Consider the following 11,621-nt stretch of genomic DNA (forward strand, 5'->3'; position numbering starts at 1 on the left):
TATTAAAATGGTCATTCTTACATTGCCCAAAATGTTCGGGCATTGTACACAGTGCCCGGGCATTGCATAACAATGCCTGGGTTTCCTACTTTGCCCGTAACACATATATGAGTGTAAAAATATGAATTTCAAACGCTCATAAAAATTTAATTTGACTTTCTTGTAGATATTTTTTTTTTTACAAAGGTTGACAATCTTATGAATAATCTTGTATTAAATTTTCAAATGTTAGTTTTAAAAAGAAAAAATTTTATGAATTCTCAACTCATAATAAATTGCTAATTTTCGTGATTTTTCCGTATTTTGTCAAGATTTGAACTTTAAATACTTATAAAAAAAACTGTGACTAAGGATTTTTAATATTTTTCAAATGTCATTGTAACAATAAAGTAGGAGCCTTGTATTAAATTTTCAAACTTTTTTATCCAACAAATAACATTTTTTTGACATTCATAGAAAAAAATCTAAAAAAAGGTGGAAACTGAATACATCCATAAACAGCTCAAAACATGACGAAATATTAATTTGAAAATTTTCTCATGTATAGAAAAGGCTAATATAAACTTTTAGTGAAAATTTCATAAATTTACGATCATTTGTTTTAGAATTACACCAAAAGTCAAAATAGATTTTATCAAAAACCGATTTTGCGTAAAAATTACCGTTTTTCCTTAATTTTTTTTCTGTTTTTCTTATTGCTTTTTAAAATTACCGGGAATTTTAAATTTTGATCTTCCCGATGCATCAACAATATTCACTTGCCCGTCAAACAAGATATTAAAGTTGAAAATTGAAGCATTATTTCAACTACTTTACATGTACACACACTGGACGATATCGTTTTTTCTTCATATTAGTATAATGTAGGTATATAAGTCTAAACATTAATAATAATTCATAACTAATTTCTAACAGTCTGACTACGAGACGACTAAAATTATATTGCTAGGTACAGACTATAGAAACTGAAAAATATAAAATAAATGATAATTTTTTTCATTGCTTAATTTCCTTAGACTTTAGTCACGATTATTGGATTTTGTAAAATAATATCAAACAATTTAAAAACTGAATTTATAGAATTTAAAATTTGTTATAAATTATAATATTTTATTACCAATTATTATTTTATATATTAAAATTCGGACTAGTCGCAAGTGGGCACCGTTCTACTGTATATAACATGGCAAGTGGGTCACTATAAATATTATTTTGCAGTGTTTGAAAGAACGCGTTCACTGTTTTATTGAAGTATTGAACGTTCCAAACACTGCTGTAAATTATGTATCATAGTATCAAAAATATGATTTTTAGAGGAAACGGTCTTTGAGTCTAATCTTTTATATTACCATCAATAATTTAATTTAGTATTAGTACAACGATGGGTGAAATTAATTGTTTTAATTTTGTATATAAATATATTAATTCAATACTGTTTGGGATTTAGATTAGTAACATCTACAATGAGTAGTAATGTAGGTATTAATACGAAATATAAAACAAGCCTCAATAACAGGAAGCGTATAGGTCAAAGATGAAAACAACAAGTTGTTTTATCTAATAACACAATAATGCAGTTCAACAATATTAGGGATGTATTAATACCCACAGCTATAATATTATATTAAACAATATAACATAGAATAAATTATACATATTTTAGTATAATTTATAATGGGTATGTAATATGCAATATGAAATAAGCCTAAATAACGGGAAGCGAGGATCAGAGGTGTAAACAACAAGTATTGTTTTACCTAGTCCCACAATAATGCAATTCGACGTTACTAGGGAAGTAATATTAGAATATAGAGATCATGTCACCAATACGTCATTGCGTCTAACAAGCTTACGACAGTGCTTATAGCCATTGGGTATTTGAACTTGTAATAATAAATTGTTATATTATTGTCATATTAAAGAGTCTAAAAAGTGTTTATAATTATTAGCTATCTTTCTCAACAACAACGACTCAAAACAACGACGAACGTGCAACGTCGTTAAATAATTATTGTATTAGTGTCCAACATGTCCTTCACGGCGATCACTACAATGCGTATCTCGATTTTGTATATTTCGGTTCGGAGGAAAATCGACGTCTGTGCACCTCTGTTTGTGTGATATTTCGACCTAGATAGGCATTTGCAAGTCGTGGATTGGATTTATCACTTGGTATATTTTTAACGAGGTTGACACTACTCTTTAAACTTTTCTGATATATCGAGGAACAATCTCTGAGATTTTCGTCGAAATCGTTGCCAAACTCTCGATAACCTATATATTATTATATGTAAAAATAAAAAGGCACCTGCCTGAATAAACATAATAGTGATAATAATATGATACACAACAAATCACGCCTATTATAGTAAGTGCATGGAAATTCCACCGAACGAGAGTTAGACCATTTTCAACATTTCTTTATTCCAATGGTACCTATGATTTTACTGCCTAAAAAATGTAAATTCGAACCGGTTTTTTGTATACGAAACACAGCTAATAAACATAATAACAATTATAATATAGTACCCACCACATTACGCCTGTCACCTATACATAAATTTAAGTGCATGGAAATTCCACCGAACGAGAGTTGAGACCCTTCATTCTATGGACTATGACATTTATTCATTCCCACGGTAGGTACCTATACCTATGTTTTTACTGCCTAAAAAAATGTAAATTCGAACCAGTTTTTTGTATCTAATATAAAATTAACATTGTGCGGGTAATACATACCTACACTATTTATGTATACATTTATTATATACATATTAATATATTATACTTAGTATTTAAAAAATATATACAATAATTTATAATCAAAAATGATCACTACCTATATATTATAATATAGTTAATTAAAATTAAATTTATAACCAACGTTATATAACTTCCAATAATGATAACTAGCCACTCAAAATTAAATAAAAAAAAAACAGTTTATACGTAGTTATATTAAAAACAGTTGTAATCTGTGGACTTTACCATAGTCGTAATCAACGTTTTTTTCATGTCAAAAAAACGTACTGGTGGAGTCTTACATATTTTTTACAAGTAAAAAAAACTATCGGTTAAATTTACATGTATTGTTATAAATCCCACCAGGTAAAATTGATATGACTCGAATGAAAGATTTATAGAAATCTCCGGACCCCCTTACCAAATTTTTTCGAATACCTTTTTTTTTAGAAAACATCTCATGTTATCATAATCAAAGTTATAGTAATTGTTTCATATTACAAATTACCAAAGCAGACATAGCAAAACATAGACATTTATAATTGTTTTTGTTACAATTAATTTTCTAAGTACCATCGATCAACTGCACTTAGTGGCAGTGAATATAAGACTGCCGAGACTACAGTGCTGTATGAACAAGAAAAACTGATTACGTAATAAATATTAATTATTACAATTATTTGGTGTAGAATTTACATAATAAATAATTATTATATATTATGAAAAAAAAAAATAATAATCCAACAATATTGGATTAATACACTCAGGTCACTTATTGACTTATGTTATGTCCGCGGACCACAGGTTAAGAACCACTGTAATACCTATAGTCTATATTATATGTATATATGTATATATAGACTATTATTTATATATGTATATGTATATTAAAGAACGAGTGCCGGGCGTTATATGTATCCCGCAGCGTAATTCCTAGGCGGCTAACTTGAAAGTCAATCGATTTTCACTCGAGGTGAATGACTTTCCAGACACTCCAACACGGTTTTCGACTTTACACATTTTACATACAAAAAAATCACCGAACGAGTGACAGCACATATTATAATACCCGCATATCCCATTATATTAGCTTGTGTATACATAATATAGTTACCTTAGAAACAGTATTTTAAAGAATAGGTACTTTTATTTTGTATTCAGAATACATAATGTTCGAACACAATTAAAAAAAAAAAAATACTTATTAGTTTTGGAATGGTTGCAAATAACGTGGGTAAATCAAATTTCATTCAAAGGACAAAAATATTGTTTATACTTTATAGTTTATAATTTGAAATGTGCCCGATTTTTAATGGACAAATTTGTTTTGTCAAATATATAAACTATTTTTCGAGTTAAAAAAGTATTTTTTTTAATGAATAAAAATATACGAAATAAAATTATTGAGAATACGTAATCGAATATTTATTTAAAATAGTATTCGAATAAAAAGAAATTATTTGAATATTTTACTAGACTGCTTAGAAGTCTCTTGGTCGAATAATAAACGATATTTCTATCGATAACACTGTGTGATTAAAAACATAATGACCTCTAGATTATGTTGAGTTTATTTTATCTGAACAACGGTTATCTACATAACCATTATGTGTATAACCTCGTCACCTCGATCAGGACGAAGACGATGTTTGTGAAACACGGCGAAAGTTTATTTCCTATCCAAGTTTTATGTGAGGCATAGTATACAAATAACGAACTACATATTTTATCAACATAATTTTTTTTTTAATGACTACGTTTTATTATAATATTATAATTTCAAATAATAGACGTATTAATCAATACTTATCTGAGTTAGGTTAGCTTATAAAGCAATACTTTTTCTTAAATTATCAATTATTATAACTATAGTTTTAAGGTTTTAATATTTTCATATTATATAATATTATACTTTTTCAAATAAAAACAATTTTAAAAGCATATTTTCAAGAATATTTTGGTAACTTTAATTGCACACATATAATTTAAGGGTCTTGAATTGATAGGTTAGAGTTTAGCGTTGCGTCGAAAGCCCAAAGGTTGCAAAAAATAATTCAGAGGAGACTGATAACTACGTTAGTAACATTTGACGCTTGCGCCGCTGCATTATAGGTAGTATGTCAAAAAATGATATCTAAGAATTTACAAAGGACGTTTTTTTACGATTTAGTATGATTGTTATTAATTGTTAATATGTGAAAAAAAATATATTGGGTATTTAAATGTGTCTTGGACCTTGTGGAAGTTTGGTACGTTTCAAAACGGAGTTATTTCAAATAAGTTCAAAAGGAGAGAATTAGGTGGTGACCCCTGGGTTAGACGTGTGAATTTGTTTCGTTAAGTTTTATTGTTTTAACATATTTTAATACATTTTTTGTTAGTAGGTACTTTTTAAACAATTCATTAGTTGAATAAACATGTTTACGAATGTTAACTGGTAACTTTTCTCACAACATACCTACGTCTCATTTATAATTTACATAGGTAATGTGTAACTATGGTTTACATAGGTGTAATTTATTTTCCCGCAATAACCTGTTGATAAAATATTAATAACAGATAATGTAAATCTTACGATACAGGACAGAAGGCGTAAAACCTATGTATCTAGTAATTTATTAGCAACGACCCACCAACCCTATGGACACACACCAACGACCGACCCAAAAATGTTCCCAATGAATTGTAACGGCTTACAGAGTCGTAACTACGTACCACTGAAGAATATTTCGAGGTAAAAAAGAATCTCTCTCTGTCATGCGTGTGTGCATGCATTTGTGTGTGTGTAAGTCTTTGAAACGTTTTTCAGTGGTATTTAAACTGTGCCTCCAAGGAAACAATGATGCGATGGAAATTCTAAACGTATAACATTCAAATTCGATTTCCGTTTTCTATGTATTATTATTATTAAATTTGTATTGTTATTTGTTTTGATAATATAATTGATATATTTATAATATATTTTGTATAAATAATTAAATATAATTAAACAATAAAAAACGCACATTTGGAAATCTTTATGCTGATGTTTGGCGTCCGCATGGGCGAAACGTTTGAAATTATTTTGTATAATAACTGATATAAATGGTGTTATATTGCTGACTGTTCATTACCAATATTTTTATGATAAATTATCTACACTGCTAGAAAAAATTTATAATGTAAAATCTGTATAATCTAGTTTAACATTTAATGTTCTTTTATGATAATGATTAACGACTTATAGCGAATGATTCTAATTATATTAACTATAATATTATAAAGTACTGCGGTATAAAGGTTTTAGTAGCCATTTGGTTTTATACCTATATTTCATTATTGAAAAAAAGAGAAATGTTATTTATTTGTAATAATAATAGTTATGTACCTGGCTCTAATCAAATTTGCGGTAATATTAAAAAACATGTTATATACGTTTTATTTGTGGCCCGCATCAACTAGTTGTTAAAATTTTAATAATAATATTATAAGGTGTACCTATACCTATTATACGAAACGGAATAAAAGGTGGTGCCTAGTAATTTATTACCGACTATCTGATACACCCCTATCGACGCACACTATCGACATAAAAATATTCAGGATGTATATAGTTCGGTCCATGTCTAACACAGAAGAATTTTTGGAAAAAGACCCACTCTGTAATAGTGCCATATGTGAGCGTGCGGGAGTCTTCGAAATGTGTTATGATCAGGGGTATTAAAACTGTCACGGCCGTAGTTATACCTAATATTGTAACGCCCCGTAGTATAAAATCTGTATAAAAATAAAATAGTTTCTTTCTGATTATGACTATCAATGAATGACTATAATATTATAAGTACTTATATGGCGTACTGCAGTATAGGTATAAGATAGGTACTAAATAGACGCAATTAAATGGGTTACGCTTGAGGGGGCTCATCCCCCCTGTTTTAACGACAAATTCTATAAATATTTGACATTTTTCCTAAATGTTTATATTATTATTTTTATACGTCATGATAATATGATTTCAATATTTTTTGACTATATATTTGAAATTGTTATAGTCGCGTAGCACGTTATACATTTTTTAGTTTATTTTCAATAATTTTCGAAGAAGATATATATTTTCACTCTTGAAAAAAACGCGAATACTTAATACTACAACGTTCCTAATAATTTGATTTTAGTGTAATGAAAAAATGTTGAGCATCATTCCACAAATACATAATATGTTACAACATATTATAATTAAAGACCGTGTTTAATAGATATTTTAATTGATATCAGATTCATCAAATATGTACACGGGTCAGCCTAATTATTATAGTATGACTAGCTATTTAGCTTTATATTGCAAATTTTTGCAATTTTTGACGATGTTGTTATTTTTGCAATTGTTTACAAATTATTTTTCTTAGGTGATTTTACAACAAAAATATAACTACGGTACACATTTTCACATTATGGTTTTCAGTTTATCCTTCTTCTTCTTTATCCTAAAAGTAGAGAAGTTTTGTATAGCTACGGTCATATGAGTGTCGTGATATTATAAATGTTAGGTATATAATATCGCACTATCAGAACATTAGTGTTGCAAGTTAAAAAACCATGTTTTGAGAAAAACCAGTTTTTGATTTTACAGCATTGTAAAACACCTCTAAAACATTATGTATTCCATGTATCATCATCAAATTTTGGCTTCAAATTGTCTTGACGATTATGTATATATTTATAAAATCAACTAGAAATATTTTTCATCGTATAGAAAGTAACTTTTTTTTGAGTTAATACAGTAATGTTATAGATATTCCATAAGAAATTTCCCAATCACTACAATAATAACTTAAATTTATAATTTGAAATGTTTTAATTTTTAATGAAATTAAAAACTTTAATATTGGATTTTATATAGGTAGGTACCTAATACTTACATTTCTAAGAAGTACAAAAGATTATGTACCTACATAAACTAAAAAAACTAAGCCAATATTTTAAAATAGAAATTATTATTATTTTTTTTAAATAAAAACTAAAACAACCTTTTATAAAATTAAAATACATTTTGTGAAACCTTTTTTTGAAAAAAAATTTATAAAAACAAAATAATACTAATATTAATGCAATGACGTTCCTTAGGTGAACTATATTAATATAATAAAAAAAAGTCTTAAAGACGATGAAATAAAAACAAAAAAATAAATAAATTACTACTAGGTTTATAAAAACATAATATTTTTACTATCTTTTCAAGTTATTAATTAAGCAGTTTTTTCTTCACATTTTTCTTTTTTTTTTGTCTAAAACTTTTTTGGTCTTCTTATCTATTTTTTTCTCAGCTTCTTTACAGTTTTCTTTTTCGTAGTCCTACTATTTACTGGTTGCTTAGCTATTTGTGGGGTTATTATTCACTCTTTGTGTTGTTGTTGTGTCAATAAACATTCAAAAAAGTTATGATACTGTTCAGGTATCAAGTTAGAGTAGCATAATGAAATCCGGTGTCTCGTTATATTGTACATTACATACGAAACAGAACGACTGTGTAGGCCCCGTGTAATTTATTACAAACCGCCTCACCCCCCCCCCCCCCTATCGACCGACACAACTCGTCGACACAAATATTATGTTCGCATAATCAAATTATCGACCGACCGCGCCACTACCGATACGAAAACCGACATCAGCTCATCATTTTGGAGACCTACACGCAGGTTGTTGGCACGGGTGCAATACGATTGCGCGCGGTCCTTATCAGTGGTACCTTTTTTGTTACAATTTGGCAACGTCGCATCCAATTTCACGCGCAATCGTACGCTTTTGAATAGTCAAAATTATGTTCTTTGTTATTTCGGCACTGCGCGCAATCGTACTCCACCGGTTGGCACGGACAATAATCATTTGAAATTATTTTGGTCTGAGTGAATAATATTATAAAAACCGATAACGACTCATTATAAAAAATATGATTAATATACATTACTAAATGAAATGTTTCATCATAGCTTTGTTGTTTACTACAATAAATATTACATAATATTACTATTGCAAGATAATAAATAATTAATAAAATAAAATAAAATATACTGCCCACTGTTGAACAATTGTTTTTGTGATAAATGATTTACTCTGTGGTGTTTTGTAAAAACACTATAGGGCATACACTTTTTTATATGAATATTTAAGGCAACGTTCAAAATATGCAATAAATATTTTGATTTAATAAAAGCAAAACCAATCAGATTATACCCTTCAAAAAGCCGCTTTATCGCTCGTAATTTTGCAAAAGTAAAATCATTAATAAATTTCCGTCTGCCAATGTAACATATATATGGCTTATAGGTACCTTGTTAAGCCCATCTAAAGTACAATAAATGCGTTTTTCACATCGTAGCTCGTTGTTAACTTTATAATATAGACGTCCGACAAATAGGACAAATAGGTACCTAGTTACACAATTTCCGTTTCACATTTTCACAATTATTTCAATTTTGAGTATATAATAATATAATATTATATCCTACACGTCGAATACCAAAAAACGTAGTAAAAAAAAAAGACGCAAGACCTGAGTTGACTGCACATATTATAAAGAGAACTTGTTTTTGAAAAAAAAACAATATTTCTTAATAATATTAATATTTGTATACTTAACTTTTTTTTAAGTTTTTACTTTTTTGAATAACAACATACAGTTTTAATTTCATATGACCAGGGCCGGCGTTAAAAAATATTTGTGAGGGGTCGTGGTTAACGAAAGTGACGACTAAAATTCATGCATAATATTATAATACCCTAAAAAAATTTTATTGCTATACTCAAAATGACAAGTTTTTGTTTCTACAATTCCATACTAAGTTGAAGCAAAAAGCCAAAAACTCAGCATCAAAATTATGATTTTTTTTTTATAGCACGAATGCACGATCTATTGTGTACAATTGAGCTCCATAATTAGTGTACAGGCACTAAACATAAAATCTTGATAAAAGCATATTTTTATATTTATTTTTCAATATTCACTACTAATTATGTTATTGTTCTAGAGTAAGAATTCGTCAAACCGTTAATGTAATATAATGGCTTATAATATACAAAAAATAATAAAATAATAAAATAATAAAACTATAATAATGTTTCGGTGTCATATGATAAAGAATAAACAAAATCATAGACCTAGAGACATTTAAATCACTATTTCCCAACAATATTGCCATTTTACTTAGAGTTTTTGATCTAAGCTGATTTTTTAGTATCTATCCATTTTATTTTTAAATGGGCATCATAAAACAATAACTATTTTTTATAATAAATAAGCATTATAATATATTATTACATTTTACAAATCATTTAATATAAAACACTGTCAGAATGTGTATTCCAAAAAAACAAAAATTATAATAAATTAATATATATATAACACAGAGATTCTTTCTTTTGACGATGCCCATATTTGTATCATATGTGTCATTTCAAATTTCAATATTATCCAAAATGTCTTTCTCAGAACCAAGTATAATCAAATCATTTAATCGGGAACTGGTCATAGTTGTTCTTAAATGGTTTTTGATTTATTTTAGTTTGCTGAAACATCGTTCATTTGAAGCTGTGGTAACTGGTCGACAAAGTTCATTAGCCATAGAAATTATAGTCCTTAATTAATTGGCTACATCCATACGTTAACCAATGATTTAACATTTTAAGTTTGTAGCCTTAATACCTATATTTATGTCACATAATGCACAATTGAAATCTGTTACATTAGACTTATGTCACAGTTTTTCGGAAATAAGGCAAATGCTTTTTCTACATCTTTTATTGCTATATTTGAACTTATAGGCACTGATAATACTTTAAAAAGTGGTTGAATGCAAACCAGACAAGATTTCAATTTTTTTGTTGACAAACTGATTAATGTGTCTAGAACACGAAGAAATTATTTTCTGTAAAAGTTTTCATAAGTTAAGTTTACATGTGATTGTGGATTTGAATCAATTTTTTTTGGTTTTAATCAAAATCAATATATAGTTTTAGACAAAATGATATGCAATGGCTATAAGTTAATTTATCAGCTACCAATTAATATCAGCGTGTCTACTATATTAAGATCTTTGTCCTTTGGTCTCCGATGTTTCAGTCAATATTTTCATTTGGTACATTATAATATAATTATGGTCCATGAAGTACATACAAATGATAAAATCAATTGATAAACAGTTCTTCTCAAGTCATAATGCTTTTACTCTAGTTTTTTATTTCAATATTTGATTTTGTAGATATTTCATGTAAAACTGAAACAATTCCTTCAAAAAACAGCCAAACGGCTTGTAGAGATTCTGCCCTTGCAGTCCACCTACATAGTCTTGGACAAATGACGAAGCTTTCAATTTTCGATAGAGTTTTATTTAAAGTAAAACTTCGTTTAGTACTTGAAGAGAAAAATACATACAAACTTTCTAAGACGAAAAAAAGCTCACAAAATATAATAATTTGCTTATTTACATATTTTAGGTTTATTTAGCCCGTATAATACAATAAATGTGAAATGTAGATATTAATTTTAGCTGGGGGGACATGGGAAAAAATTATTACATTGGCCCATCAAGCTTAAAATAGAACCAACATGTTTTTCCACTGTGGTTTATTTTAATTTATTATTTTTTTTATTCATATTTTAGATTCTGAGTGGAACGATGAATGTATTGATTTTACAATGATGTGTGTTTTTTTTTTATTTTTTTTTTATTTTTTTATTTTATTTTTGTGTCTGTCATCACCTTTTAGGACAGTAAAACTGCTTCGATTTTCTTCAACAGTAACTTTTATGATTGGAAAGTGAATCTAGTTGGTACTTTGGGGGGTCAAAAGTAAAAATATCGAAGTAGTTTCAAAAGCGACGTGAAAAACAAAAGAAAAATTAA

This window comes from Acyrthosiphon pisum, chromosome X, assembly GCF_005508785.2.
Source record: "Acyrthosiphon pisum isolate AL4f chromosome X, pea_aphid_22Mar2018_4r6ur, whole genome shotgun sequence".
In the NCBI taxonomy this organism is placed as follows: domain Eukaryota; kingdom Metazoa; phylum Arthropoda; class Insecta; order Hemiptera; family Aphididae; genus Acyrthosiphon; species Acyrthosiphon pisum.